The sequence below is a fragment of the Mirounga leonina genome, unplaced genomic scaffold (genome assembly GCF_011800145.1).
Source record: "Mirounga leonina isolate KUSES-001 unplaced genomic scaffold, KU_Mleo_1.0 Mir_176, whole genome shotgun sequence".
Lineage (NCBI taxonomy): Eukaryota > Metazoa > Chordata > Mammalia > Carnivora > Phocidae > Mirounga > Mirounga leonina.
Window position 1 is genome coordinate 13653319 of NW_023270454.1, and position 27522 is coordinate 13680840.

The following is a 27522-nucleotide window of genomic DNA, read 5'->3' on the forward strand; positions in this document are numbered from 1 at the left end:
TGTAGAGAGGGGGAGGACCTGGCCAGAGCCATAGATCTGTGTATCCAAACAAACTCCAGGCTTCCTTACTACCAGGCTCTTGCTTCTAGCAATGTCCTGAGAGTTGATGAAGTGATGAGAGGTCCTGCAGCCTGGGCTAGGTCTCTTGTTGACCTTGAAGAGGGAGAAGAGCTGTCTTCCATGAGCCTTTAATATACATTCCCAGGGAATGATTTAAGTGATGGAAAATCCAGTTCTAAAGAATTGAAGCTTTGAACACCATTTTAAGCTGTAGCACCTCTATACCTATTCCTCCAAAATGTTCATGATAAAGTCCAAGTTAGCAGGAATCTCTTACTCAACCAGAGGAGTCCAGAGTCTGTCACACATATGTCCCTCGCAGTCACTTTTCTTGCCCCATCACACCAGGGTTGAGAAGACTTAAACCCAGATTCACTGGGCCTGAGTTTCTGTTCTTGCCAATAACATCTAAACTGAGCCCAAAGCACTCCCCTTCAGTCTGGGGCTTTGAAGCCCGTGGAGACCAAGAAAGGAATTACCTTGGTTCCTAACTTCCAAGTGACACCTCAGACCTTTCTCCACTTGTCAGGACCAGAGTTTGTCCAGGGAGCAAAAGAGACCACCTACCCCTAACCTGGGGGAGGACTGAGTGTGGGCTCTGGAAACCCATGGTTCAACTTTTGGCAGTGAAACCCTAGGGGCTCCACCACCCAAACATTCTTACTGGCGCACCCACCTCTCAGCACTGGTTCAGTATTTGCTTCTTGGTATCACGGACTTTTCATCTACAGAGAGGCTTCTGGTGACTGCTTGCTCACACTCTTGAGAAAATGCCTTAGATTTTGGATTTGAGGCATTTGCAGAAGGTAGGAGGGGTGAGACAGAACAGGCAGTCAGAAAGCAAGGAAGGAGAGTGCACAGGCCTGTGGTTTGGAAGTTGCTTAGGGAAACTTTTCTGTTTCCTCTCTTACACAGACACAGTCCTAGCCTAGATCCTCTCCATGTCTACTTACTTCCCCATTTTCCTTCTTCTTTACTCTCCTGATGTTGGGCCTGACCAAGGAGGATTAGGGAGCCAGATAACCACGTTTTTCTCTTTTGGTCAGTTGCTGCATAGGACACAGATTCCAGGTGGGTATTCAGGACAAATTGTTTTAAAGAGTCCCTAAAGCTATATTCATTCCTGTTGAGCTCTCTGTTCACTTTGGGCATGGAAGGTAATTTCTGGGGTATCAGGTACATTTCCTGAATTTCAGTTAATCTAAGACCTCTGGACCTTAATTGCCCCTGGAGCACTCTTCCAAACCTGGAGGCAGCTAAATGAGTGGTCACTGAATAGGATTAAAAAAAAAAAAAAGAACTATCAGGGTATATTAATTCACTTTATAGTCATTGTGGTGGGAGAGGGAGAGACTATGGTGATTTCCTTTCTTTTTTTTTTTTTAAAGATTTTATTTATTTATTTGAGAGAGAGAGAGCACATGAGACAGGTCAGAGGGAGAAGCAGACTCCCTGCTAAGCAGGGAGCCCGATGCGGGACTCGATCCCGGGACTCCAGGATCATGACCTGAGCCGAAGGCAGTCGCTTAACCAACTGAGCCACCCAGGCGCCCTTTCCTAAGTGCCAACTAGTTAAGTCTCTCTGCCTCCTCCCCCTGGTTTTATTTTACAACTATTGATTCTCTAGCTCAGTGGTGACAAACAAGGCAGACGGCAGACAAGTACAAATCAAGTTAAGAAAGCTGTACTGCATTCATGTATTTCTCCTCTAGCATATTCTGCCATGGTTTCTGCTGCGGCTTATGGCCAGTGGCACCACACTGGACTTTAGGAACACCAACTGGAAGAGACTGACCATGGACTAGGATTAGGTTGCCAATTTGAATTGAACTTGGTGTTCCCTCCTCTGACCAGAATGGCATGACTCAGGTATAGAATCTCCTCTCCTCTCAGAGACACTGGCAGTCTGGAAACTCTAAAAAAAATAAATAAATAATAATAATAAACTGAAGAGAGATATTAAAAAAAAAAAACCAGGAAACTGTAGGAAGAGAGGGAAAGAAAAAGGAAAATACTTGTATACAAAATTGGAAGGGTGTTTGGAATTCTGCCTGAATTTCCAACAACTGAAGCTTAAGCTTATTTGTCTCCACCGGGCTTCTCCACTGGTTTCTCGAACCCAATTCCCTTCTTCAGAATCTCTGGGGGTTTTTGCCTGGGAAGGGCACATTCAAGTGGGTTTGGTGTCTGGCCGGGCTCTACCCACTGGTGGTGGGTAGGGACAGCTGGAGGTGGCGGCAGGGAGTGAGGTGAGAAAAGCCCTGGGAGGTGTGGGTATGTCAGGTGGAGGCCCTCCCCCATCCATACAGAGGGGCACCAGTGCCTGCCACCCAGTACCGCAGGGGAGCCTCTGGGCTCCAGGCCACCCCAGGTGACTTGAGCCAGAGTGCTCTTACTACAGTTATTAATGACCAGACTGATTTTTTAAGCCAAGACCAAAAAGAAATGGATCCAAATGAGGAAACCAGGACAGCTTGGATTCAGCATGATAGCCATGAGCCAGGGGATTGCACCACTGACCAAGTCCATAGCTGCTTCTTCAGTATCCACTCTGTGCCAGGTGAAGAAGTACATGCAGGTGGGCTCTGAGCTCCAGGGTTTGTAGTTGTATGGGGCTGGAAGGCAGTTATAGGAGACAACTAGACTATTAGTGCTTACGGTTGGCAGAAAATGGGAGGCACTCCTGGCCTACTTAAGAAGACTGCCCCTACTTCCTCACCAGCAGTAGGTTTAAGATAAGTTTCTCCTTTGCTAAGGATGACCAACCCCACCCCCCAACATCCATCAGGAGTTTGGACAGATCCTGGACTCCTGGAGAATTAGGTCTCTAAGATCCCACTTGACCTCCCTGTCAGAGGCAAGTACTTTGTGCATTTCTTGGCCAGGTACACCTGGGTTGGGTCCTGACTTCTGGACTTACTGGTTTTGTGACCTCAAGCTAGCAACTTGGCCTCACAGTTTGTTTCTGCCTTTGAAAACCAGGACATTTGCCCAATAAGGGGTTTGAAAGTGCTATTCCTAGCCCGGATCATCCTCATCATTGTGCATTTGTTTATTTGTCCTGGGGGGGGGGGCGCGCATTTTCTCTATAGAAACTCCAGAAATGTGACAAAACTTAGAGCTCCCTTTCCCACGGGAGGTATGGCTTGCTAGGCTGATCGACTCCCTCCCCCTCCCCCCACCAGCTACTAGGCGACTCTGCAAATTTCAAATCCTTCCCTCTGCATCTCACCAGCGCATTCTCCATCTTGCCCCTATTTACATTCTCCAACTCTGGTGGCAAGGTTTGAGTTTTATATTCTTGCTATTGCTCCTTAGTTAGTTCTAATAACCTCCAGCTACACTTTCGGGAAGCCCATATTTGACAGACCCAAAGGATGGTCCCTCAAAGCAGGCCAGAAGCCGTACAAAATTTCAGACCTGTGATGCCAGGGGAGCACAGCTACCCACCTGCCTGGGGGGCCAGTCCGCATGTGCTTGACTAAGTGTTCTGGGAGTGGGAAGGATGTGAGGACTAGCTGGCCACAGGGACCGAGGGGCGGCGACGCCTTCACTGGCCGTGCAGGATCCTTTGCTAGGATGAACCCAGGAGTTTGGGCTGTGGAAAGCCTCTCAGGCCTGGGCTATACCACCCCTTCTCCCAGCCTTTGCCCAGGCAGAGGAAGGTTCAAGGTTGGTGTGTCTGGGCCCCTCTCAATGAACAATGCTTCCCAGGGAGTCTTGAAGAGCTCCTGAGCTCCCTTTACATTTTTTTTTTTTTTTTCACTAAAGAAAGTAAACGTCTTGTGTATATTTCCATAGTGGTCAGGCACTAATTGTGGAAGATGGCCTTGCAGAAACTTGGCTGTTCTGGCCTGGGGACCTCGGGGCCGAGTAAGGCGCTTGGGACTTTACATAGAAAAAAAAAAAAAAAAAAGTTTAGTTTGCACTATCTGGGTAGGGTCCAACAAACAGATTGGTGGCTGGAAACGGAGGGGGGGGGCGGGAGCACCTGGGTTCCCCATTCCAAAACGGGGACCTCTACGTCACCTTGCAGGTGAGAGCTGGGGAGGCAACAAATCAGTGAGACTTGGACTGCACCTGTCCAACCTGAGCAGTTGTCATCTGCCAGGACCCCTTCCAGGGCACGCATTCAGCCAGCACCACCATTCAACTGGGACCCAGAAAAATCTCTTAAACTTGCAGACTTGGAGAAAGAGGAAGGTAGCCAGGCAATGGAATTGCGGAAAACATCCTCTCGGTCACATGAACTTTATTGTAGATCAGGAAGTTATCTAACAGCTACCAAAACTCTTCTGACTCCACTGCTCCAAATGTTGACTGTTTCTCACACCTCACCATTGGGTACGGAGTCTGCTGCCTTGGGGGTTGTTCAGATTTCCCATCCCCTTTCAGATTCGATCTACCCCCACCTGCCTGGTTGCATTTGGAGATGATTTCCTTTTTTCCATTCAGGAGACCATGTGGCTCCCATACTGGGCTGGCAGTTTCTCCACACAACCTCCTTAAGGAGAATTCCAAATCTCTTGAGGAGGGAAAGCCGGGTTAAGAAAGGTCAGAAAAAGGAAGCTGAGCCTGAAGTCCAAGAATACATTATTATACTCTCCTCTGGGTGCCTTTGAATCATTCCAGAAAAAAAAAGTGCAGCACAAGAAGTAATTTTAATGGGCGACCTCCTTCTCTTTCACTAATTCCCAGTCCTGAGCCAGGTTCACGAGCAAGAACCTAGTCTTCTGTGGCCTTGTATCTCCCAAACGGTCTGGTAAAGATACTGAGCACACAGTAGGAGCTCAGACAATAGATCCTGGTTGACAAAACGGATGCTTCGAATGAAAGGCGGCAATTATTTGAGAGCAAGTGTAAGTAAAAGCGCACGCACGTGTGTATCCTGTGCCTTTTCAATTAATTTCAGGCTCACATACAAGATCACCTCGAGGATCTGCTCTCACATCTCAACTCAGCGCCCCAACACAAGCGATTCCTCCTGGTTAACCCTCATCTTGGCATGGAGGGAGCCCCCTCCAGCTGTCCCATTTGCAGACACGGCATCACTGTGACCTCTTCCTGGCAGTGTTCCTTTCCTCCTCCTCCTCGAGGGTCGAGGTCAGCTGAGCCCACCCGACTAAGTCATACTCAATCCAATTGACCAGGAGCAGAGACCCTCCTGGAAGCCAGAGCACAGAAGGGCCATTCCTCGTGCACCCAGCTAATTTTTCTGCCTAGAGGCGCCGCGGGCCGTGTCCGAGTCCCTGCGACCACGGGTGGCACCGCGATGCTGAGGCGGGCGCTCTGGTCCCCCCCGCTTCACGCAATCCTGGGACATTCCGAGCCCCTACAGGGAATCCCGTTCTCTGGTTGGCGGAGAGCAGATGTGGACGTGCTCGAGCACCGGGGCTTGACTACGACTATTTAGGGGGGCCCTGGTGTCACCCACCCCGGCGTTATCATCGGCCACAGTCGTTGCTGTTCTCCCTTGGCGTTAAGCGGCCCCTTGGCCTTTGGTAATTTTCCGTAAGCGCAGAGAGCAGCCGCGTGGCGCGCACCCCGGAAGCGCTTGCTGAGACCCGGAAGCAGCGGGAACTCGGACGCGGCTCTTCCCGCGCGTGAGCCCTCCTCGTCCCGCCCACCTTTGAGGTACCCCACTTGGCGAATGCTCGCGTCGCGCGAGAGCGGGTTCCGGCTTCGCGCCACCTTCCTACCCCGCGCTGGGGAATTTCCCGCCTCTGGGTCTCTCGCTGGCGGCACGTCGGGGCTTCCCCGTTCCCCGGAGGGACCCCGAGTGGGTTGAGGCCCCTCGTTTAAGGTCGTCGTGGTGTCTGGCCGTGGGTAGAGGGAGTCACAGAGAAGGAGGAATTTACAATGGGCGCGTGAGTGACTAATAAACTCCCGAAAGATCAGAGTGTAAATTTACTAGGGCTCTTCAGTTGTGATTCACAATTCTGCGAGTAATAAAATGCTCAACCCTCCAATTTCCCGCTTTGTTGGCCTCTCCCCAGCGAGCCGCTGTGAGCGCGAACGCTGGGGGGTGCGGGAGGCCCCCGGGCTCACCCCGCCGCTCATGGGGGAGCCGGGCTCGCGGGCGCCGGGCGGGCCCCGTGACCCGCCGTCGTAAGAATGCTTCAGATCCAACCTGGGCTCGTTTCCGTGACGCAGGAAACATCTGGGGAGTTTGCGCCGGGCGTTTGGGAAAGTACTTACTTCCGAACTTGGCGCGAAGGTGTGCTAGGATCGCGACAAACGCGGGCCTGAACGGGGGCGATGGGGCCGGGACGGGGTGGCAGCCGTGCCAGCTGCCAGGGTGCACGCCGGGGAGCGAACCGGTGGCGAGCACTTGGGTGAAGGGCGAATTAAACACTTAGAGCCCGGTCCGCTCGTTCTGGCCTCATTGTTTTAATGTCCGTAGTACTTAGGCACAGTTTGAGAAAGAGTAATGTCTTTACTTTCAGAAAAAACATCAAAGACCAGGGGCTGCTCAATATGGAGCACATATGGTAGTCTCCGAAGGCCTTGCCTGCCAAAACATGTTTCTCAGTATTTTTCTCCTTTCCTTTTTCGATCCCACCACCCCCATCTTTTTTTTTTTTTTTTTCTCCCCAAATGGGAGGGAGCCGCGGGCTCGGGTTACCTAGGACGTGGAGCGTTCACTGGCGGCAGTTGGCGGCTGTGCCGAGGCGATCAATGAGGCCTTTCAGGAGCTGAATGTAGCCCAGAACGGGAACCTTGAAGATGGGCCGGCCGGCTGCAGAAGCCAGGCTGGGGAGGCCGTGACTCGCCCAGGACCCAGGGCCGGCGGGGGCAGAGTGAAGCATTATCAGATTCAGAGGCTGTAGGTCGCTTTTGGCATTATATCTCAAAAAGCAGGTTTCCTTGTTAGTGCTTCCTTAATATGGTCAAGTTACACTGGCTGAATCCCCAGGCCCTTACTTAGTACGGTGCTCGAATAGGGGGCACTTAAATATTTATTGAATGAATGTTGAACGTACTAAGTGAAAGCAATAGCCTGCAAACTACTTTTTTACTAAAGTCTAAACAAGAGTTAGTTGCAAAGTTCTTCTTCTTAACTGCTGTTATTATTATTACTACTACTGTTACTATGTAGACCACTATCCCAGTTTTTAAAATTTTTTAGCAGAGAGAGGGCAGGGAACAGCTAGCTGGCTAAAAGCTCGGGCAGTTTGCTTCAGGAATTTCTCAAGAAGAAATCTCAGAATGTCAGGGGTCATTAATGTGATCTAGTTCAACTTCTGAATTTCTCTGAAGATGAACTGAGACCCAGAAAGGTAATTACTTGTTCAGGGCACACAGCTGGGGTGGAGCTGGGGAAGAGCCCTCTTTCCCATGCCTAGCGCCATCAAGGCTCACTACCTCACATTACCCTCAAGGGAAGGACAAGCTGGATAATTTCCTTTCTTTTAGCTTCTCCCATTAAATGGATTCCTATCATCACCTCTGAAAAATGATACTCTCCTTCTGCAAATTTACATGGAGGGTTAGTATTAAAAGCAGGGGTAAATTCTTGGGGCTCCCATTTAAAAAGCAGCATGCTGTCGCCAGAACGTGCAGCTTTTTCTAATGCAATATTAATGATGGTGGGGGAAGGAAATACATCACACATGGAGCTGATTAAACATGAATCTTATCACATCTTCCAGTGTTCTGATGCCTTATACGACTTGTACACAGGGACCAGTGGGCAAGTTACCTGACAAGTAGTTCAAAAATCTGGACTTTACACCTGGCTTTGCCATCAACCTGCTGCATAGCTTCAACAGTCAATTTTGCTGGATCTATTTCTCTCTCTCTTTTATATATATACATATATGTATATATGTACACACGTGTGTATATGTCGGTAATATATACACATGTATATTTTTAATCTAGGTGATCTGTTCATAAATCCAATTTCTGTTCTTATATTCTCTGATGTATCAACATACAGTGAACTCCTTACCCCTACCAGATGGAAAAGAGTCAACGCTAGAACCCTTCTTATTCTTGTATTAGTATTGAGTGAATATTAAACTTGCAAAGTGCTTTAGAGATGCTTCTGCCCTTTCATCCTGGAGCCCAGAGAGCTGATTTCCCTATGCCCACATGGCACAGCTGGAGAGCCCTAGTTAGCTTCCTGCTCAGGAAGAGAGTTCCTACTCCCTGAAGAGAGTTACTGCAAATATGGGGGTCCACCAGTCTCTGCGACAGGTTTAGATGAGCGTGGATCAATTAGGTTTTTTTAAAAAATTTTTTTTAAGATTTTTTTTTTCATTTTTAAGCAATCTCTACACCCAGCGTGGGGCTTGAACTCACAACCCTGAGATCGAGAGTTGCCTGCTCTACTGACTAAGCTAGCCTGCTCTGCTGCTCCCCCCACCACCACCTCCTCCAGCATGGATCAGTTCTTTAGGATGCTTCCTTCTACCCATTCATCCACATTCACCGCCCCACTTTCTCATTCAAACCAGGAATAACTTAGCCAGAATATAATAGTCTTGGGTTCAGGAGGGTGAATTTAAAGCAGAACTGGAAGTCAGTACCATTTTACTTGGGCAGTGGTTCTTTAAGCTTATCAGCTCTGTTGCATGAGACTCAAGGCCCATTGGGACAAAGGTTAGGGTTCCTCTAATGAGGAGTATAGCAGCTAGTCTTAACTTGCTTTCGGTCTCGAATCCAACATAAACCCTAGTCAGATTTAATAATGAGGCAAAATAATAGTTAGAATAAGGCTGTGTTCAAAATTTTATTCAACTGATTCTTTCCCCTCACACAAACTCCCAAATTATCAATGTTGGGGGTGAGTTGAGGGAGGAGCTAACATTATCCACCATTAAGAATAAGACAGTAAAGCTGTTCTTGCTTGCTTTGGGGGAGCACCTTCTTGATGTGATAAGATTACTTGGGGAACTGTCTACCACATTGAAAATCAAGTCTAGGGCACATTCTCCCTCCTGCCTGCCTGGCCCAAGTTGACCTTGACTAGCCTGATGCTGCCTGGTTGGAATCCAGAGTGTTTGAAGGAGCAGTTGTGATGTGTTTTCCCTGGGTATGGAGTGCAATAGGAAGTTTCTCTGCACTGAAACCGTCTTTTCCTCTCTCACCTTCCTGCTGGGAACCTTGATGACCTGGGGGCTAAAAGAACCCCACATAGTACCAGGTTTGAGGGAATCTCCCTCAGCAGGGACTTAGGTGCATGGGATTGGGCTGCCCAGTCCAGACAGCCGCTCTAGGATGTTGTCCTAGTCATGCAGAGAAAGGATGGAGCTGAAAATTCAGCCAACTGGAGGTCGACATGTTGCCTCTTGTGTTTAAATCTGGCTGGTAGGGACACCTGGGTGGCTCATTGGTGAAGTGTCTGCCTTTGACTGGGGTTGTGATTCCAGGGTCCTGGGATCGAGTCCCGCATTGGGCTCCTTGCTCGGCAGGGAGCCTGCTTCTCCCTCTGCCTGCCGCGCCCCCTGTTTGTGTCCCCTCTCTGTCTCTCTGGCAAATAAATAAAATATTTTTTAAATAAATAAATCCGGCTGATAATGTAAATTGTTCTTTGTGGCTATAGCTGTGCAATATTGTAGAAAGAGGTCTCCTGCCATTCCTCTTAAACATCATCCTCAGGATCCTGTTTTGGACCTTTTCTTATGTGAAAGCCTCTCCCTGAGCAATAATCATAATACTGACTTCCTGAAGTCATTATGGGGATTAAGAGAGAAAATCTACTAAAAGTGCTTTCCAAAGTGCCAGATATATAGCAAGTACTCAATGCATGTTAGCAATTATTATTAACCATCCTATGATTTCATTTGGTGTTAACGACATATTTGTCTACAATTCAGACCTTTCTTTGGAATACTAGACCTGAATATCCAACCACCTATTGGAGGTCATTTACATGTAGACAGACTTAGATTTGTTAGACCCACTATGCTCAAAACAGATTGGATTTCTAGTCCCTGTTGCACACTCAGCGTCTGTTCTCCTACTAGTCTCTGTGAGCCACACCAGCACCAATCAGGAGCTCAGGCCAGCTACCTGGCAACTGTCATCAGTTCCTCCAAAATAGCTCAAATCCTCCACAAACAACCTCCTGCCTTAGTAATGACAAATAATTTTGCCTGATCATTCCATCATTTCTCCTACATTATACCCTCCAGTCTGTCCTCACAGCAGCTGGAGTGATCTTTATGTAATGCAATTTGATCATGTCATTGCCCTACTTTAAATCTTTTATGCATTCCCCATAGACACCAGGAAAACCCAAATGCTGAGTGTATAATGCTCTTTATAGTCTCCTTTCTCACCACTTTCCCTTCATGCCTGCTATTGACTGCCTTGAGATTTTGTTTGTTTGGGTTTTTTGTTTATTTGTTTTTGCCTTTATGTCTTTGCACATGTTGTTTTTCTGCCTGGTACCCAGCTCCCTCCTTCATCAGACCCTGCTGCTTGTCCTTCAAGATTCAGCCTGTGTGTTCTCTTCTTGGAAGCCTTCACCAAGCCCCAGGCTGATTACAGAGTTTTTCTCCTGAATTTTACAGAGTTTTATAGGATTGTAATTGCTTTCTCTTCTCCACTAGATGTGAGTTCCTTGAGGGCAGTGGAATAAATCTTTAATCTTTGTAGCCACAAGGTTTTCATGCCTGGCCCACAGTAAGGGTTTATCCACATGTTTGCTGAATATGAGAATGACCCAAAATTAAAATTAATGACTGGTTCCATAGCTTCATATCATCAAAATTTGGGGGAAGTTATTTTTCTGAGCCTCGGTCTTCTCATCTGTAAGATGGGGACTAACAACACCCCCTGATATGGTGAGGATTAAATAAAAAGTGAATGCAAGTCTTCCGTAAACTGTGTAGCGCTGTACCTCAGTCATTGTTATAATAAGTACAGACCCACATTTCCCATGCATGTATACATTTTCACATGTGCACTTGAAGTGCACCTATTGTATGCATCCATATGTCTGTGTTTGTGCACCTTCATGGTTACATGGAAAAGCAGTTTCCAAACACAACTTTCTCTAGATTCCACCCTTCAAAAGGCTTGCTGAATAGGTGGATAAATACTTTTGATAACTAGTCCAGGTTCTAGATAAAGCAGTTTGTAGCAGTGTCCTCCAATTAGCAACCATTCTGTGGAATCGTTATATCCAAAGACACATATACAAGTAGTGCAAATTTATAGGGCACTGAACGGGTAATTACAGCCCATTACTATTTTTACTATGACTGTTATTGTACCTTCCTACTCAAACAGTAACATTGAAGCATATTCCCGGCAGGTTTTCATTTTATTTTTACATGGGTCACTTGGAGCAGTGACGGATGGCATTGTTTTCCTCATTTTGCACGTGAACAAACGAGACACCGAAAATGCGTTTAACAACGTGCCTTCTTTCCAATGTTGCAACGAGTGGAGATCAGAACCCCCGGATGCCCTTTCTCCTGTCTTCTTTCTTTTTCCACGGGTCAGCGCGGGAAGTTTGCACAGAACAAGTGATTGCTACAAACGAGCCGGAGCTGACCAAGGTGTAAACTGACCCGTGCTTAAGTATAATGCTTCGCGTTGCCACAGTTGTTTTTGCACATTGGACCTGCCTTAAATGTGGAATCCGCTATTCTCACATCAGTTCCCCGTTCTTTTCAGTTCCCGGCAGGGTAATTGCCTCTCCTTCCGTAGCGCGCAGTTGCCAGCTGCCCGGCTGCCCTGGGGGCTTTGAAGTGGGGGGCGCACCAGGGCTTTCTAAACGCCGCCCAGGCGCGCGGTGCAGAGGAGCGCGCCGGCTCGTCTTCAACCTCATCCACCTCCTGATCCCCTTCTTCCTTAAAAAGCCAGGTGGCGCCAACTCTCAACCCCTGCGAGAGCCGGCGGATCCTCCTGCCCGCGCCGGGTGGGGAGGAGAGATGGAGGAAGAGCACAGCCTCAGGCTGGCGCTTTCGCTCTGCGCCCTCCGCTCTGCGGAAAGGGACATGTACTTTTCTCTTCGCGCCCCTCGCAGCATGACGGCAAGCCCAAAGGGAAACGAGGTGTCCTGTGTGCCACATGGAGCTTGGGGAACGGAAATAATTAAAGCCATGAGGTTTTCTGGCTCTTCGCGGTGTTTACGGTGGGTTTTTGATTTGGGGAAGGAGAGCGAGGAGAGAGGTTAAGGCCGGTTCCAATCTGCCAGCATCCTGGATCTGTCTGTGCAGCAGATGACGCGTGGGGCCGGGAGGGCGCTCGCGCCTCGGGGTGCGCATAGCCGTGGGTGCAGGATCATGTCTCTGGGTGTCGTGTGTGGTGGCCTACCGACTACTAAGTAACAGAGTAGGTGCATGCTTATTAAAAAAAAAAAAAAAAGTAGAAATCCTCCCAGCTGTGAATGGAGGGCTTTGAGGTTCCCTCCTATGCCAGCTGAGGGTCTGAATCTATTATGGAAGGCACACGTTTCAGTTTTCAAACCCCATTTTTTTATCCTTGAAATGTTTCCAGTCTTTGAACTACTGTTATTTAACAGGAAGAAGGGAGAAACTCCATTATGTGAGTATATCGATTTACTTGATCTAAACCAAACGTCACTGAATAAAAAATGTTGACACTTACAAAGTAACTACTAATCCGGTAACGAAAATTTAGCCATACGCATGAGCTGCTGTTGCAAATCATCACCATATTTGAAGTTAAGATGAATTCAATAAAAGTAAGTTTGTTGTTGTTGTTGTTTTTAAGTTCACTGGAACACTAAGAGTAGAGTTGGTATTATGGCCTATAGCAATTTTAAGATTTTAATTGAAATGACAGTAACATACATACAAACACATAGAGCACTCAGCAACATTAATAATGATGACAGTGTGCTATTAATGCTGCTTTTTATATGGTGCCGGTGGTGTGTTTATTACAGCGTGTGCTTGGAATCAGTGTTTTTCATACTGCAGGTTGCTAACCATTAGTAACTCATGAAATCGACACTGTGGGATTTGAGCAGTACTTTTTTTTTAATGAAATAGAAAAGAATAAGTATTCTTTCACAAATTGTTTTTCCCCCATTTTTGTGTACCTATGTCCTGGATCACAGGGTAAAATGTCTTTCTCATCATGGTTTACCTTTAAGAAGGAGTTTGAAAGCCTCTGTTTTTAATTAAAAATTTATTTTATTTTATTTTTTAAGTAATCTCTAAGCCCAATGTGGGGCTGGAACTCACAACCCAGAGATCAAGAGTCACATGCTCTACTTGACTGAGCCAGCCGTCCCCCAACCCCAGGGTATTCAATTTTAAAATCTCAACATGGTGGGTTCTTTCCTGATTATGAAGGTTACACTGGATTAGAGATTGTGTCAGGCCTAGGGCCCCAGGGAGAAGACCAGCAAGAAAGAAAGACCCGGAGCATGGGCCTCAGAGAGGAAGATTACCATAGGAACCCTGGAGCAAAGACCAAAGCAGTAGGCTGCTTATTCAAAGTGGGAGGGTGGTCCGTCTCCCAAAAGGTGGGAGGAGGGATGGCTGGAGTCACATACTTTGGTAAGGGGACCCATTATCTTAACAGGAGCAGGTAGAATAGCCATGAACCATGAGAAGCAAGTTAGGAGCTCAATGATTGATGTTGAGGGGTAAGGAATGCTTTTGTCCCTCCACTTCTTCCCAGTCTCAGTGTTGAAGAGAGCAGATACTACACTCACTGTTTTAGGGTGCCGATTGAACCATATTTACTAGAAGCCAGGTCATGTTGTGTTTAAAGGCAATGGCTCCCTTTGGCTCTTCCTCCTAGTTCCTGGTAAGTGGACCTGCTAGGTACAGCCTGCCCTAAGGGATGACATCTAGGGGTTGACATCCCTTTCCCACTCCAAATACCAGAGCTAGTTAGTGAGCCAAGACCCAGCTTGGGTGTGGCCTTCCTCTTTTCTCTTCCCTGGAAACATGCTGGTCACGGCTTTGGGTTCCTGCATCGTGTGGTCAGCCACGGGTTAGGGAGATGTTGCTTTGGACTTCGGAAGAGATGGACCTACTACACGCTCCATTTAGCTTGACTAGAGCTCTGTGCTGAGACGTATGCTGTTTTTGCCTCCAGTAATCAAGCGGGCATTGTTTTCCATTTTCTCTTGTTCCAGAAATGTCTGATTCCCTATAGCAGTTGTTCTCAAACTTTAGCATGCATCAGAGTGACCTGGGAGGCTTGTTAACACCACTGATTGCTGGGTGCCGCATCTAGTTTTGATTTACCAGGTCTGGGGTGGGGCTTGAGAATTTGCCTTTTTTTTTTTAATATTTTATTTATTTGACAGCAAGAGAGACAGCGAGAGAGGGAACACAAGCAGGGGGAGTGGGAGAGGGAGAAGCAGGCTCCCCGCTAGGCAGGGAGCCCGATGCGGGGCTCGATCCCAGGACCCTGGGACCGTGACCTGAGCCGAAGGCAGACGCTTAACAACTGAGCCACCCAGGTGCTCCAAGAATTTGCCTTTCTAACAAGTTCCCAAGTGATGCTGCTGCTGCTGGCCCAGGACCAGACCTTGAGAACCACTGCTCCATGAAATTCTGAGAAGGATGTGGCATAGGAAGGTGGCTTGCAGGGCAAGACGAAAACACTCTGTAATGCCATCTTAATTCCATGAACCCCCCCAAGCCCCTCCCCCAAAGCCAATCCACCAACACTCAAGGCTGCCAGGGGCTTCTAACTGGAGGAGGGTGACTCCAGCAACGATGTCAGCTCTCAGTGGTTAGTTTGGAGACTCTCCATCTTGAGGGGGACACAGGAGAGTATGGGTTCCAGGCACTTCATTCTTGGACAGACCACGAAGAAAAGTGATTCATTATAGAGCCCCATAGGACTGCTAGTTACTATCTATGTGCTCTCCACTCCTAAGTTTCTCCACCACCATGTATTACAGGGCCTAGGAGTGTAAAAACCAATTCCTAGTCACCTTTGCAGCTAGAATTCAAGGTGTATTAGGTTCTGATACTGAAATGCAGTCACATAGGATTGAAAGGCAAAAAAGAGGAGCATGCTCTCTTCCTTTAGCTTGTGGGTGTGCAAGAAGGCTCTGGAAGGCAGAGTATGGGCAGTGGCTGCATTCCATGGTCCACTGTCTAGTCACCAGCCTTGTGGTTATGGGGGCTCTGACAGCTTCTCCTGACTCTACTCCTCCAACCCTTCCACTTGATAACTTGTATTAAATCCCTCTGAGCTCGAAAGATCTAGATTGTCTTCTCTTTCCTGTATTAAACCCTGACTGATCCAGGGAATGAGGCTGTTTGGGTGCTTCGTACTTGAGGTCAGGATTTGTGTGGGCAGAGAGGGTAGTAGAGACCCTGCAGGTGGTAAGATGACTGTCCTCAGCGGGGGGCAATTGGGGAGCGCGGAGCCTGATCCCAGCGAGCCTGCCTGCTATCCAGAAATCAGGAGGGTGAAGAGCTGAGCGTGCTGAATCGCTGTCATCTTGGTCTGCCTCTCTCGCAACAAAGCCTCACTTCTGCTGGTACCCCCTTCTGATTTTCACAGCAAAGCAGGGAAAACAGCAATTTTTGGAGCGTTCAGGCAAATATTATTTTACTAAGGCTCAATGACTGTCTGCTCTGCCCATTTCGATACTTGATTGTTACTGTCCTGTGCTGTGCTCTAATATCTGGACACTCACTCCATGATGAGGTTATAGCCGATTTAAGGGAAGATAATGAGTTTCAGTTTCCAGCCTGAGAATGCATGATGAGTTACTTGGGCAAGTCTGCTTCACTCAGTGTGACGTGGGAGCTGAGTGGATGTTGCAAATTTCTGCTGTAGCACAGAGTAGGGCCGTCCCCTCTGCCCACCTTGTTGCCTAAACCCCACCTTAGGGCCCTGCCCCTGCAGATACTATTCAGGAGCTGATTCGTTGACTCATCAGTTCTTCTTGAGCAGAGACGAGACCGAATATATGTCACTTGACTAATTTTTGTCCAGAAGGAACTGATTGCTCCGGTAACTGTCATTGTTCACAAACGCATGGTACCGCCCCCTGCAGGAGGCACACACAGCCCCACTCTGTGGCTTGCAGCTGTGGTCACGTGAGACTGGCCCTGGCCCAATGATGTCTGAGTGGAAATGACTGTCTTTGATCCTTAGTCCCTCTAACCGCATGTCAGCAATGATGCAGATGTGTACAAATGGCTCCAGATAGAGGCAGAGTGAAGAAGGTGGAGCAGGGCTGTCGGAATCCAGACTGGACATGTTGCTAACATTTATGTTTTTATATTAATTCTGGACTAGTTAGCTTACTTCTGTGAAGTAACTGGCATTCTGGAAGCCTCACATATCACACCTCTTGTCCTGGCCAGAGTTTGGTCCCAAAGGGCTGGACTGGGCGTGCTCAGGTCTTTCTTCCCAAGGCACTAATCAAATTGCCCCTCCTCCCTCACAGGGGCCGGAGGGGTTACTCCAAAGGAGATCCAACCCCTGGAAAACTTTAGGCAAGGGAACTGGAGGTTTCTGAAGGGATTTTGTTACTGTAGAATTTTATCACTCCACGTCTCGAGAAGAATTTGCCAGAAATAGAAATACCAGGAGAGGCCATAGAAATGTTAATTTTTTGTATAACACCCAATGCTCCATGCAGTACGTTATACGAAAACAATGGATCGTGGGTCACCACATCAAAAACAAATGATGTATTGTATGGTGACTAACAAAACATAATGGAATTTTTTTAAAAATGTTAACTTTTGTCTCATTTGTATTCTTGCATATTTCAAAGTGGGGGAGCATTCAAGTGACAGATCAAGGCATTGAAATAAGTTTAGATAATGGTAATCCTAATGGTTACATTAAATAGAGGTAATTTATTAGCACATAGCTGTGATAGGAAAGCAACTCCAAGGTAAACGAGAACCGAGGCTTGAAGGTTAATACGACCAACTTTCTGCCAAGACATCCCTTGCTCCAAGGGCCTGGCTCATTGTTAATTGACGGCCTGTGGCTCCCAGCACAGTGCTCTGCTCCGGCTGCTGGGCCTGAGGGAAAAGGGCTTGTTTTGAAACCCAGTGTTCTTAATGAAGCAGATCCTGACCCTGAAATGTGCAAGAACATCATCTGAAAGTGTGATGAAAAGCTGGTCTATTGAAAAGTCAGTGACCTTTCCAGTGTTGATTTTAAAATAATAGATTTGTTTTATTTGACACTTTGGTAAATGCTGTAATAAAACATTACAAGGTCAAAGAAATTATCCAGTGTGTTTTGTGTCTTGCAGCCTGGAATACCCAAACTATATGCTTGCAAATTAGCATCCTTATTAGTGAAATTTTGTTGCAAATTTTGGCATGGACTGTTTTGGAGTGTCAGACTTTAAGACGCTATCACAGAACTGGCAAGATTCGAGGGATTTTTTTTTTTTTTTCTGATTTAATAACATTGTTCTTTATTGTCCCCATAATCACCTGCTTTATGAACTGTGGCTAGAGCTGATGTTGCAACTGGTAATTTTCTTAGAAGCCAAATGCATTTATATTTTTCTGTCTTTTGATTTCCATCATTTCTGGGAATTGTTAGTAGATGGAATAAAAAGAGAATACATTATAAACAATTCAAAACACCAAAAACAAAATTCCTTGGGCCTTTTACAGATACCACACATGCAAATAAATGTGGCTTTGCATTCCAATGGCATTCGAGTGGGGATTACATTTTCCTCATTAACCTCTTTCTTAACCAAACAATATTGTTTTCAAGCCTGTTTTATAGAAATGAAGTTTGACGTTTTAAATTAATTCACACTGACTCAGTTCAAATGAAGAGGTAGACTGTCTTCTTTTGATCCTGGTCTTTTGTGCAGTCCCGGTTGAACTCTATCAAAGCAGCCAGTTGATTTAGGATGAAATCGGGAGATTGTGTTGCTTGCAAAATCAAAACATTCAAAGTACTAGGTGTGGTTTTTACTGCATTTCTAAGGAAAGAGTAGAAGAGCGATCGCAATGTACACCTGAGGTCTGACGTGCCTGCTTTCCTGTGGCAAACCATTTATAAAATGAATGTACTTATTTCTAATTGAAAGACTACCCAATCTGTTTTCCATCAGTCATAACCAATAACTCCTCTGCTAATATGTGGACCTTAATTTGAAGCAGTGGGAATCTTCTCTTTCCTCCAGGAAAGTCAACAGAGTTGTGTAGAAAGATTGCACAATTTTGGTAGGAGCAGAAGTGTAACTGGATTATTTTTTAAATTTCTGTAAACACTCGTGCATGAGTCTGCAATTTGTGCAGTATACGTTGTTTTCAGCGTCGATATTGGAGTGTGGGTGATGAAATGTATGTGTGTGTATAGATGTTGTCCATATCAGTAAAATGAAAGAGACATGAAAGTAACTCTCATTCCGAGTTAAACCCACTGATTTTAGGAAAGCCTGTGTTGGTTGTGTTCACTCGGCTGTTAGCTCTGTCTCCTTTTGGCAGGCATTCTGTTTCATTCCACCATCTTCTCATGCATTGTTTTTAGACTCCTATAATCATGGCTTAGGATGGCAGGAGTTAGAGTTGGAGAGAGAACCAGCACTAGTTTTCTTAGTGTCCACGGTTTCGAAACACACTCTTTAACGTTACTCGACACCCTTTTCTACATGTGCTTTCTTTAGAAAGTGGAAAAATACGTTATTGAGAGCTTGTCAGATGAAACCATATTGCCAAACATTTGCAAAACTGAACTATTGACAAAATGCATGTGATTCCAAAAGGGCCTGCTTAATTGAAAGCAGTTGCAGTGTTTCAACATGAGAATGTGGCTTATCCTTTCTGTTGTCTATCTGTTTTTAGATTGCTATAGAACATACCTCTGGACTTCCACTGTCCCCAGATAGCCGTTTCTACACAGCTAACTCAGAACAGATTAGAGCTAGAGTTTTAGGACCCTCTATGGCTTTTATTTCTTGAGCGAGCATTCAGGAAAATCGCATCCTCATGTTCTCCCACGGTCACCTCTAATTCCTAGGAGGCCGAATTCCTGCGCATGCCCTGAGTGCTCGGCACAGCCTACCAAGTTGCACAATCACGCTTGTCCACTCCCCCCGTGGGCCATGGTTGCCAAGATGCAGCCGTGCCCTCGGCTGGGCCTCTGAGGGGATGCTCATTCAAGTCATGCAGCTTCAGGGCTGATTTGTTGCTCACTCTTAAATGTCCCAATTTGGCTGACATTTAGCCTACCTCTGAGAATGACACTAAAATCAGCTCTGCCACTAACCAGAAACAAGGCTATTTCATATGGTGAAAGAACAGTCTTGCATACTCGGTGATCATAATTAACAATTAGAATTGAAGATGTAAAAAAGCCCAAACGCGTGCTGTGTGTGATGTGTGGTAAGGGGGGATTTTTCAAAAATCTAATGTATTTGACATCTCAATTGCCTTTTGACTAACCGAGAATTGGCATCTTGAGGACTGACCAAAGAAGGAGAAAAAAATTGTGTTTCATTTTGTCATTTTAAATATGCTTCCTTTGTCAAATGACTCCCTTATTAATAAGGGAAAACCATCCAGGGCAACGTAGTTCGTTTGTCTTCATTTGGAATTTCAGAAAAGCTAATGTCCCAAACTGTCTTCTGAACTTTTCAAACTTTCTGAACTTTTGCTGTCGAGCTTCATCTTGTGTAAAGATGTTAGAGCTGTGTTGAGATTAATATCAACAATCAGAAAGTAATATCATGGTTCTGGTTGTCATTATCCTGTTTAGACACGCTAGAACTAGATTGCCTGTGTTAAAACTTAATGGACTAGAGAAGAGAAGCATCCAGAATCTTAATTATGGGGGCTTCCACTATCCAGGCATTTGCCAGATGTCTCAATTTCTAAACTCAGAACATCCGATAAATCCACAATTTGCCTCACTTAGTGTTCTCAGTCCTGGCTGCACATTAGAATAATCCCAGAATTAAAAAAGTATCTATATCTATATTGATAGGCAGGCTCCACCCTTCTAATTAAAGCAGAATCTCTCAGGGTAGACTTCTTTTTTAAGTGCCTCCAAGTGATTTGAATGTGCAGCAAGGTTGAGAATCACTAACCCACACGATAATTTCATCTTTCAGAAGGGAGAGGAAGTGATGAAGAGGATTAACACCCTGCTTCTAATTCTGGCCAACTCGGAGGCCCTGCATGGAAAATCAGAAGTGACAAGAATCCTGGAAGAGGGCCACCTGGCCATCAGAAAATTCCAGAGAGATGTGGTCACTGCCAGACACACACTTGGTTGGTTGGAGTTTTAAAATATCTCAGGAAATTATAAAAGCCTGACTTTGACCCCCGCCCCCCGCCGTCTGAGATTCCAAAAAGAAGCAGGGGAGAGTCCTCAACATAAAATTTGGATGCTACTATTGTAAATGGTCTTAGACAGGGGAGAAAAAAGAAGAAGAAAAAGAAAAAGGAAGGAGGTAGCCAAAAAGATTTAGTGTCTTCATGCAGGAAGCTGTTTGCTGAGAGCAGATATATTTTTAAATGGTGTATGTAAAATGTGAAAGATGATCTAGAAAAAAAAGCATGGATACGAAAACTCTGTCAGGAGTATGTGAGAAAAGAGTCAGAAAGATTAAATCCAGAAGGAGGCTAACATTCTAGATGATGAAGAGGGCTGTTTGAAACAAAAGCAAGAAAGTGTAGAATACAAGCAGGGCTGTTATAGTGTCAGGTCAAGGTTACGTCAACGGTGAAAATACAAGGTGGCCACACCCGCAGACTCCATTTTACTCTTTAGATGAGAAAGGGCGGGATGAAGTTTGAGAAGAAGGAACTGAAAAATAAGATCACTTAGGAGCAAATGCTAGCTGTCCTAAATAAATTCAACACTGGAAATAACAGACCAGAATATTATCAGAATTTTCAAATGCAATGGCTTTCATCTTTAAAAAACATGAAGAATGAAAAAAAAAAGGAAAAAAGTATGGAAAATGAAAGAAGTACCTGAACACTGTCGCACGTTTTTTAAAAGATTTTATTTATTTATTTGACAGAGAGAGAGAGACAGCGAAAAAGAGACAGAGACAGAGAAGAGACAGCAGGAAGCCTGCTTCTCCCTCTCCCACTCCCCCTGCTTGTGTTCCCTCTCTTGCTGTCTCTCTCTCTGTGTCAAATAAATAAATAAAATCTTTTAAAAAATGTTCAAATATGCAGAGAAATAGAAAAAAATAGTACAGTGAATACCCATGACCTAATACCTTTAATCAATAGTTATAATCATTTTGCCATCTTTGCTTCATATGTTCTCTTGTTGTTGGACTATTTTAAACACCCCAAGCACTTACACATGCATCAGCAGAAAATGAGCACATCCTTTTACATAACCAAATTCTAATATATCCCACTTAATAAATTAATATTAATTCCCTAGGATCATGTAATACCCAGTCCATATTTAAACTGTAACTTTGGTTTTATAGATTTTTTTTCCAGTTTAGAATCCAGTTGATTCTAGAATCCAGTTGAGTAGCACATACAACAATTATGTCTTTGGTCTTTTTAAATCTAGAATAGCACACATATACCCCTTTCACATGCTATGTTGATTTTTGGAAAAGGCGAGGCCAATTGTCTTATAGAATGCCCCAATTCTGGACTTTTGATTCTTTTGCTCTTTCATCTTCTGCCTATCCCTTAGATCTAAAGTCTTGATGAAATTCAGGTTATACATTTTGAAGAATATTCGATAAGTGAGAATATCTACTTCGGAGTGCATGACATCAGCAGCACATTAAGTCTGGTTGTCCCACTGTTGGTGACATCGACTTTGGTCACTGAGTTAATGTGATGGCAAACGCAGTTCTTTTCACTAGTAAGAAGCATTTTCTCTTTGTCGGTTAGCAAGTCTATCAGTGGGGTGGTAGCTTGGCTCCATGAAAAGTTCAGTTCCCTAAAGTTAGTTTTTTTTGTTTTTTGTTTTAAACATAACTCATTGTGCTTTTGGTTTTTATAAACGATTATACTCAGTTTTTAAGAGCTTTCATCTAGCTGGGTATTTTCAACCTAAAATTACAAAATTCTCTATTCATATCTTTGTCATTTTGGGTACCATTTTGGTTTCCCATGCATATCTGGGCTAGTAAATTGGGTATTAATGGGTTACCAGAGCTATATGTTGTAGTTCTCTTATTCACTCATTTTATTTTATGATTATTACATGCCAGGTTAGAAACGGAACTCTGTAGTGTTATGGAAGTGAATGTCATATTGCCATGAGTAATGAAATACTATCCCGGCAGCACCCACTGCACCGAGAAGCTGAGCGTTGACTAAAGTTATGATGGCTACTAGACTCTTATCATGAACTAACTGTGCCACGCATTAAAACTGAAATGTGGGTCCCTTGGAGTAACTTCTTTGTTTCCTGTTTTAAGAAGGTCAGAAGACGGGAGTGAAAACATTCCAGTAACCAAACATGGTGGTATCAAGCCTAATTAGGAATAAAAAAACATTTCTAAAATCTGTGTCTGTTCATTTTCCTTATTTCATTGGTTTCATTTCACCCTCATCTGTGATTCATTTGCCTTTCGTCATCTTCCACAATGGCTTCTGCAAGAATATCAGTCTTAAAACGTACAACATGGCTCGCACCCACTTCAAACATTGTTTAAAATCTCATTTATTATTTTGCACTGTGGTCTCACTAAAAGCCAACGTTACTGAGACTTCAGAGCACAAACCTTCAATTCCCAGGGTGAGGGGGGAAAGAGAGCAAGAGCGAGCCAGAGGGAGAGCTAAAACTGTGAGAAGCTCCACAGCAGACATGGGAGGAAAACAAGAAAATTCAGAAGTCTTACAGGCAGCTGAAGTCTCTAGACACAAGAAAACTGGAAATTGCCCAAACCTGGGCTCAGTAGAGTATAGAAATGTGATGAAGACCAGGAGTAGTATTTTTTCCAACAAGAGGTTAGTTACTTAAGGACCACATGCCCAGGATTACAAGGATTTGCCTGAGTAGCCCAGGGAACACTTAGCTGCAGTAGAATTAGTAAAAGGAAGAGATGAGATGCTATGTGAGCCACCTATTATGTGAGACTGTATTTAGAACTTGAAATTAACACTGGGAATAATCATATTAAATGGATATCAGCAGATGAGAGCTATAGTAAGTAGGAACTCAATTTTTCTAATTAGCTTAAATTTTCAGATACTAAAATCCAGGTGTTTGGGGGAGCCAAACCCAGTCACTAGGGTTTAGCATCATTCCTTTACAGAAAAACACAAACAAGATCACATGCTGGATATCTCAGGCCAGAAGCTCTGTCATATTCATTCAACTCACCTCCCTTCCTCCTTAGAGGAAGAATAGAATATAGGCACCTCCCATGGAAGGCCGCTTCTGGGCTGTGCTGGCATGGAAGGGGAGAGGGTCCCAGCTGTCTGTAGGTGTGAGCTCCAATGATGAACCCACACCCCAAGATCTTGGGGAAACATATTTTGAATGACAGGATAAGAGCATTTACCTAAGAGGGAAGAGCAGATGGGAAGGAAACTTTCTGTTTCTGGTGCAGTGACTATTTGTTACCCTTTTTCCGAGAAAGCTCTAAGTCACACCTGTATAAAGAGCTCGACCTCCAGACCACACCTGTGTTTCGGGCAGTTATTTACTCAGCCACTCACCGCAGCAGCGTCTCCTCATCCTGGAAGCTGCAAGAGGTATGGGTATAAGAGAGTAACAGGCATTGGACTGCAATTCTCATTGCTCTTGCTGAAGAGACCTTGGCTGGCAGAGCCAAAGGAGGCGGGGCCCCAAGCTTGCACCTTGGACCTACTCTTCATTTCAGTTAACTTACCTACATCTTCAACTTCAAATTCTGACAGACTGGACAGCCGACTTCTTCCCTCTGGGCCAGGTAAAATAAAGACTCAATAGACAAGGCATCACCCAAATATGCGAACTGAAATCGCTGATGATGGAAATTCTCACACAAGTGAACATTTAGTGAGGAGTGCTATCAGGAAGGCCCCAAGTGACCCCAAGTGGATAACCTTTAGAGAGCTGGAAGGAACGTGAGGATGGCTTTTTCTACCAGGCTGGAGATTCAGTGTACAAAAAATGTAACTTCATGAAGCGACTACGATTCTATTTCAAGCCATCGTTTGGTCAACTCAGGAACTCTTTGTCCTGTCACCTATGAATGTCATAGTGTCACCTATGAATTCTAGGGTGGTTTACAAAGAGCCAAGGCATTTGAGAGGCTCATCTAGTTCTCCATGTTCTTCATCCATTCAGAGACACTGAGTTGCCCATCAATGAGGTTGTCCTGGTCACAAATTCAATCCCTTCATCTCTATCTGCCTCATGATGGTGGCTGGTTGCCAGGGAACCTTTCAGTCCCAGCCCTCAACCTCCAGGGAAGGGAGAGGCTAGAAGTTGAATCAATCACCAGTGGCGGGTCAGTGATTGAATCAGTTATGCCTATCTAGCGGAGCCTCCATAAAAACCAAAAGGAAAGGGTTTGGAGAGCTTTTGAGTTGGATACCTGGAGGTGTGGGGAGAGGGGTTGGCTCTGAGAGGGCAAGGAAGCTCTGCAAACTTTCCCCGCACCTTGCCTTGTGCGTGTCTTCCATCTGGCAGTCCCTGAGTTATATATGATCTGGTAGTCTAGTAAATAAACTTTCTCTGAGTTCTGTGAGCCACTCTAGCAAATTAATCAACCCAAGCTGGGGATGGTCATGGGCACCACAAATTTATAGCCGATTGCTCAGGAACACAGGCGACAACCTGGACTTGGGGGTCAGTCCTTCCTCATGCAGGATTGTCTCAATGCCAAGTGATGGCATCAAATGCCAAGTGATGGCATTTGAAATGGTGGTGTGGGGGGGGTAGTGTTGTGGGACTGAGCCCTTAACCTGTGGAATCTGATGCTGTCTCTGGGTAGAGAGTGTTGGAATTGAGCTCACTTGCAAGACGCCCAGCTGGACTCACAGCATTGCTTGATGTGTGGAAAGCCCACCCAGCAGGGGTCAGCAGTGAGGTGGCAGAGTAGAGGAGTGTGAGAGTCAGGGAGAGACACATGCAGGGGTGTTTTTCCTTTAGGGACAGGAGTGATACTCGTCACTGTATTCATTTTGTTAATATAGTTCATATGCTTTTCTGAAGGACATGTTGTATGCTTGTCTAGGCCTTTTTAGAAAATCTAAATTTGTCTGACAAGAAAATAAAAATGATAGAGTAACAGAGTTACTCAAGAGAAGAAAGTGAACAAGATGAGAAATCCTTCTGTGGTGAGTTCATATTTTGAAATATTAATCTTTTTCTCTCTCTCTCTCATCCCTCCCCACCCGCTCCCCCGTCCCTTCCATCTAATTAAACTAGGCCTTTCTTTGCTTATTGAATCAAGGAAGTGATGTGACAGCAAGACAAAGAAAAAAAGGGCCTCTTCCAGGACTTCGAGTTTCCAAAGACAAGGCCTTAAGGCATCAGAAAACATTCAAGGCATGTGATGTGATGAGCACCGGGTGTTATACGCAACTGATAATTTATTGAACACTACATCTGAAACTAATGATGTGCTATAAGTTGGCTAATTGAATTTAAATTAAAAAAAAAAGAAAAATATCCAAGGCATAGGCCAGGGGTTTCAAGGGGACAGCTTCCTCCTACCCCTTAGGTCCTTTAGGGGACATTTGAAAGTGTAGTGAGTGATGGGGTGGGTGTTTGTCACAACAACTGGGAAACATTATCCCATTATGTGCAAACAGTGGGTGGGGCCAGGGATGCTAACCATTCCGCAAAAAGTGAGACAATCCTGCATAAGGAGGAAGGACTGACCCCCAAGTGCCAAGAGCACCCTTGTTATAAAACTCACTGGTGGGCAAGAATACTGAGAAAAGGAAGCCCCTGTGTATGCTGGTGGGAAGGTAAAATGATGCAGCCGCTGTGGAAACAACATAGCCGTTCCTCAAAAATTAAACAGAATTACCGTATGACCAGTACCTAGATGAGCTTATCGAATGCCTTGGCTCTGTGTAAACCACCCCAGAATTCAGAGGTGACACTAGGGACAAAGACAGTTCCTGAGTTGACCGAACGATGGCTTGAAATAGAATTGTAGTCGCTCCATGAAGTTACATTTCTTTTTTTTTTTTTTTTAAAGATTTTATTTGTTTATTTGACAGAGAGAGACACAGCGAGAGAGGAACACAAGCAGGGGGAGTGGGAGAGGGAGAAGCAGGCTTCCCACTGAGCAGGGAGCCCGATGTGGGGCTCGATCCCAGGACCCTGGGATCATGACCTGAGCCGAAGGCAGACGCTTAACGACTGAGCCACCCAGGTGCCCCAAGTTGCATTTCTTGTACACTGTATCTCCAGCCTGGTAGAAAAAGCCATCCTCACGTTCCTTCCAGCTCTCTAAAGGTTATCCACTTGGGGTCACTTGGGGCCTTCCTGATAGCACTCCTCACTAAAATGTTCACTTGTGTGAGAATTTCCATCATCAGCGACTTCAGTTCGCATATTTGGGTGATGCCTTGTCTATTGAGTCTTTATTTTACCTGGCCCAGAGGGAAGAAGTCGGCTGTCCAATCTGTCAGAATTTGAAGTTGAAGATGTAGGTAAGTTAACTGAAATGAAGAGTAGGTCCAAGGTGCAAGCTTGGGGCCCCGCCTCCTTTGGCTCTTCCAGCCAAGGTCTCTTCAGCAAGAGCAATGAGAATTGCAGTCCAAAGCCTGTTACTCTCTTATGTCCATACCTCTTGCAGCTTCCAGGATGAGGAGACGCTGCTGCGGTGAGTGGCTGAGTAAATAACTGCCCGAAACACAGGTGTGGTCTGGAGGTCGAGCTCTTTATACAGGTGTGACTTAGAGCTTTCTCAGAAAAAGGGTAACAAATAGTCACTGCACCAGAAGCAGGAAAGTTTCCTTCCCATCTGCTCTTTCCCCTGGGATCTTGAATGATTAAATGACATTTCCTACTCATGGTTTCATCAAAAATTTAAAAGCAAATAGTCTCTGAGGAAGCACGTGAATTCATGGAGCACACTCAGAATATCATAACCTTGGTGACAACACACAGGGAGCAGCTGTCTGAGAAGGGCCCCATGTGAAACTGAGAGAAGTCTCGCTCTCCTTCCTCTGGATCCTGCTCTTGCTTCTGAATGAGCAGTGAGAAAGTGAAAACATTTCTGGAAACATTATCAAACGCCCTAGCCTGAAATGATTGCTTCTATCTTCTGAAAGGGTGAGCATTTCTTCCCAACCCTCCCACAGACGGGAAATGGGATCTGACATTTACCTCAAAAGGTAAGGATGTGGGGATTAATGGAGGCAGTGTACGTCACCTGGTTAGCCTAATGCCTAGAGCTTGATAATCCTCTGATTTAAAAAAAGCCCTAAAATTGTGATGGTGAAGACAATGATGCCATCAATTCGAATACCTCAGTTTTCAAAAGTTGGTTCAATGTGGTAAATACTCAGTCAATTTTTCTTTTTCCCAGAAAGTCAGCTTTTAACAGACAGGTTTATTTTTCAAAAGCACAAAGGTAACCTACACCATTATCTGCCCTGACGCTGCCCGTGTCCTCCT

At 45.3% G+C, this 27522-nt stretch overlaps 1 long non-coding RNA gene across 1 annotated transcript; it reads left to right on the plus strand.

The window, feature by feature from the left end:
• Positions 1–5623: 5623 nt before the first annotated feature.
• LOC118022151 lies at positions 5624–23189 on the plus strand. Its single transcript, XR_004682383.1, has 3 exons — positions 5624–5694; positions 20072–20231; positions 22160–23189. It is a non-coding gene; the product is annotated as an uncharacterized LOC118022151 (long non-coding RNA).
• Positions 23190–27522: the final 4333 nt, after the last annotated feature.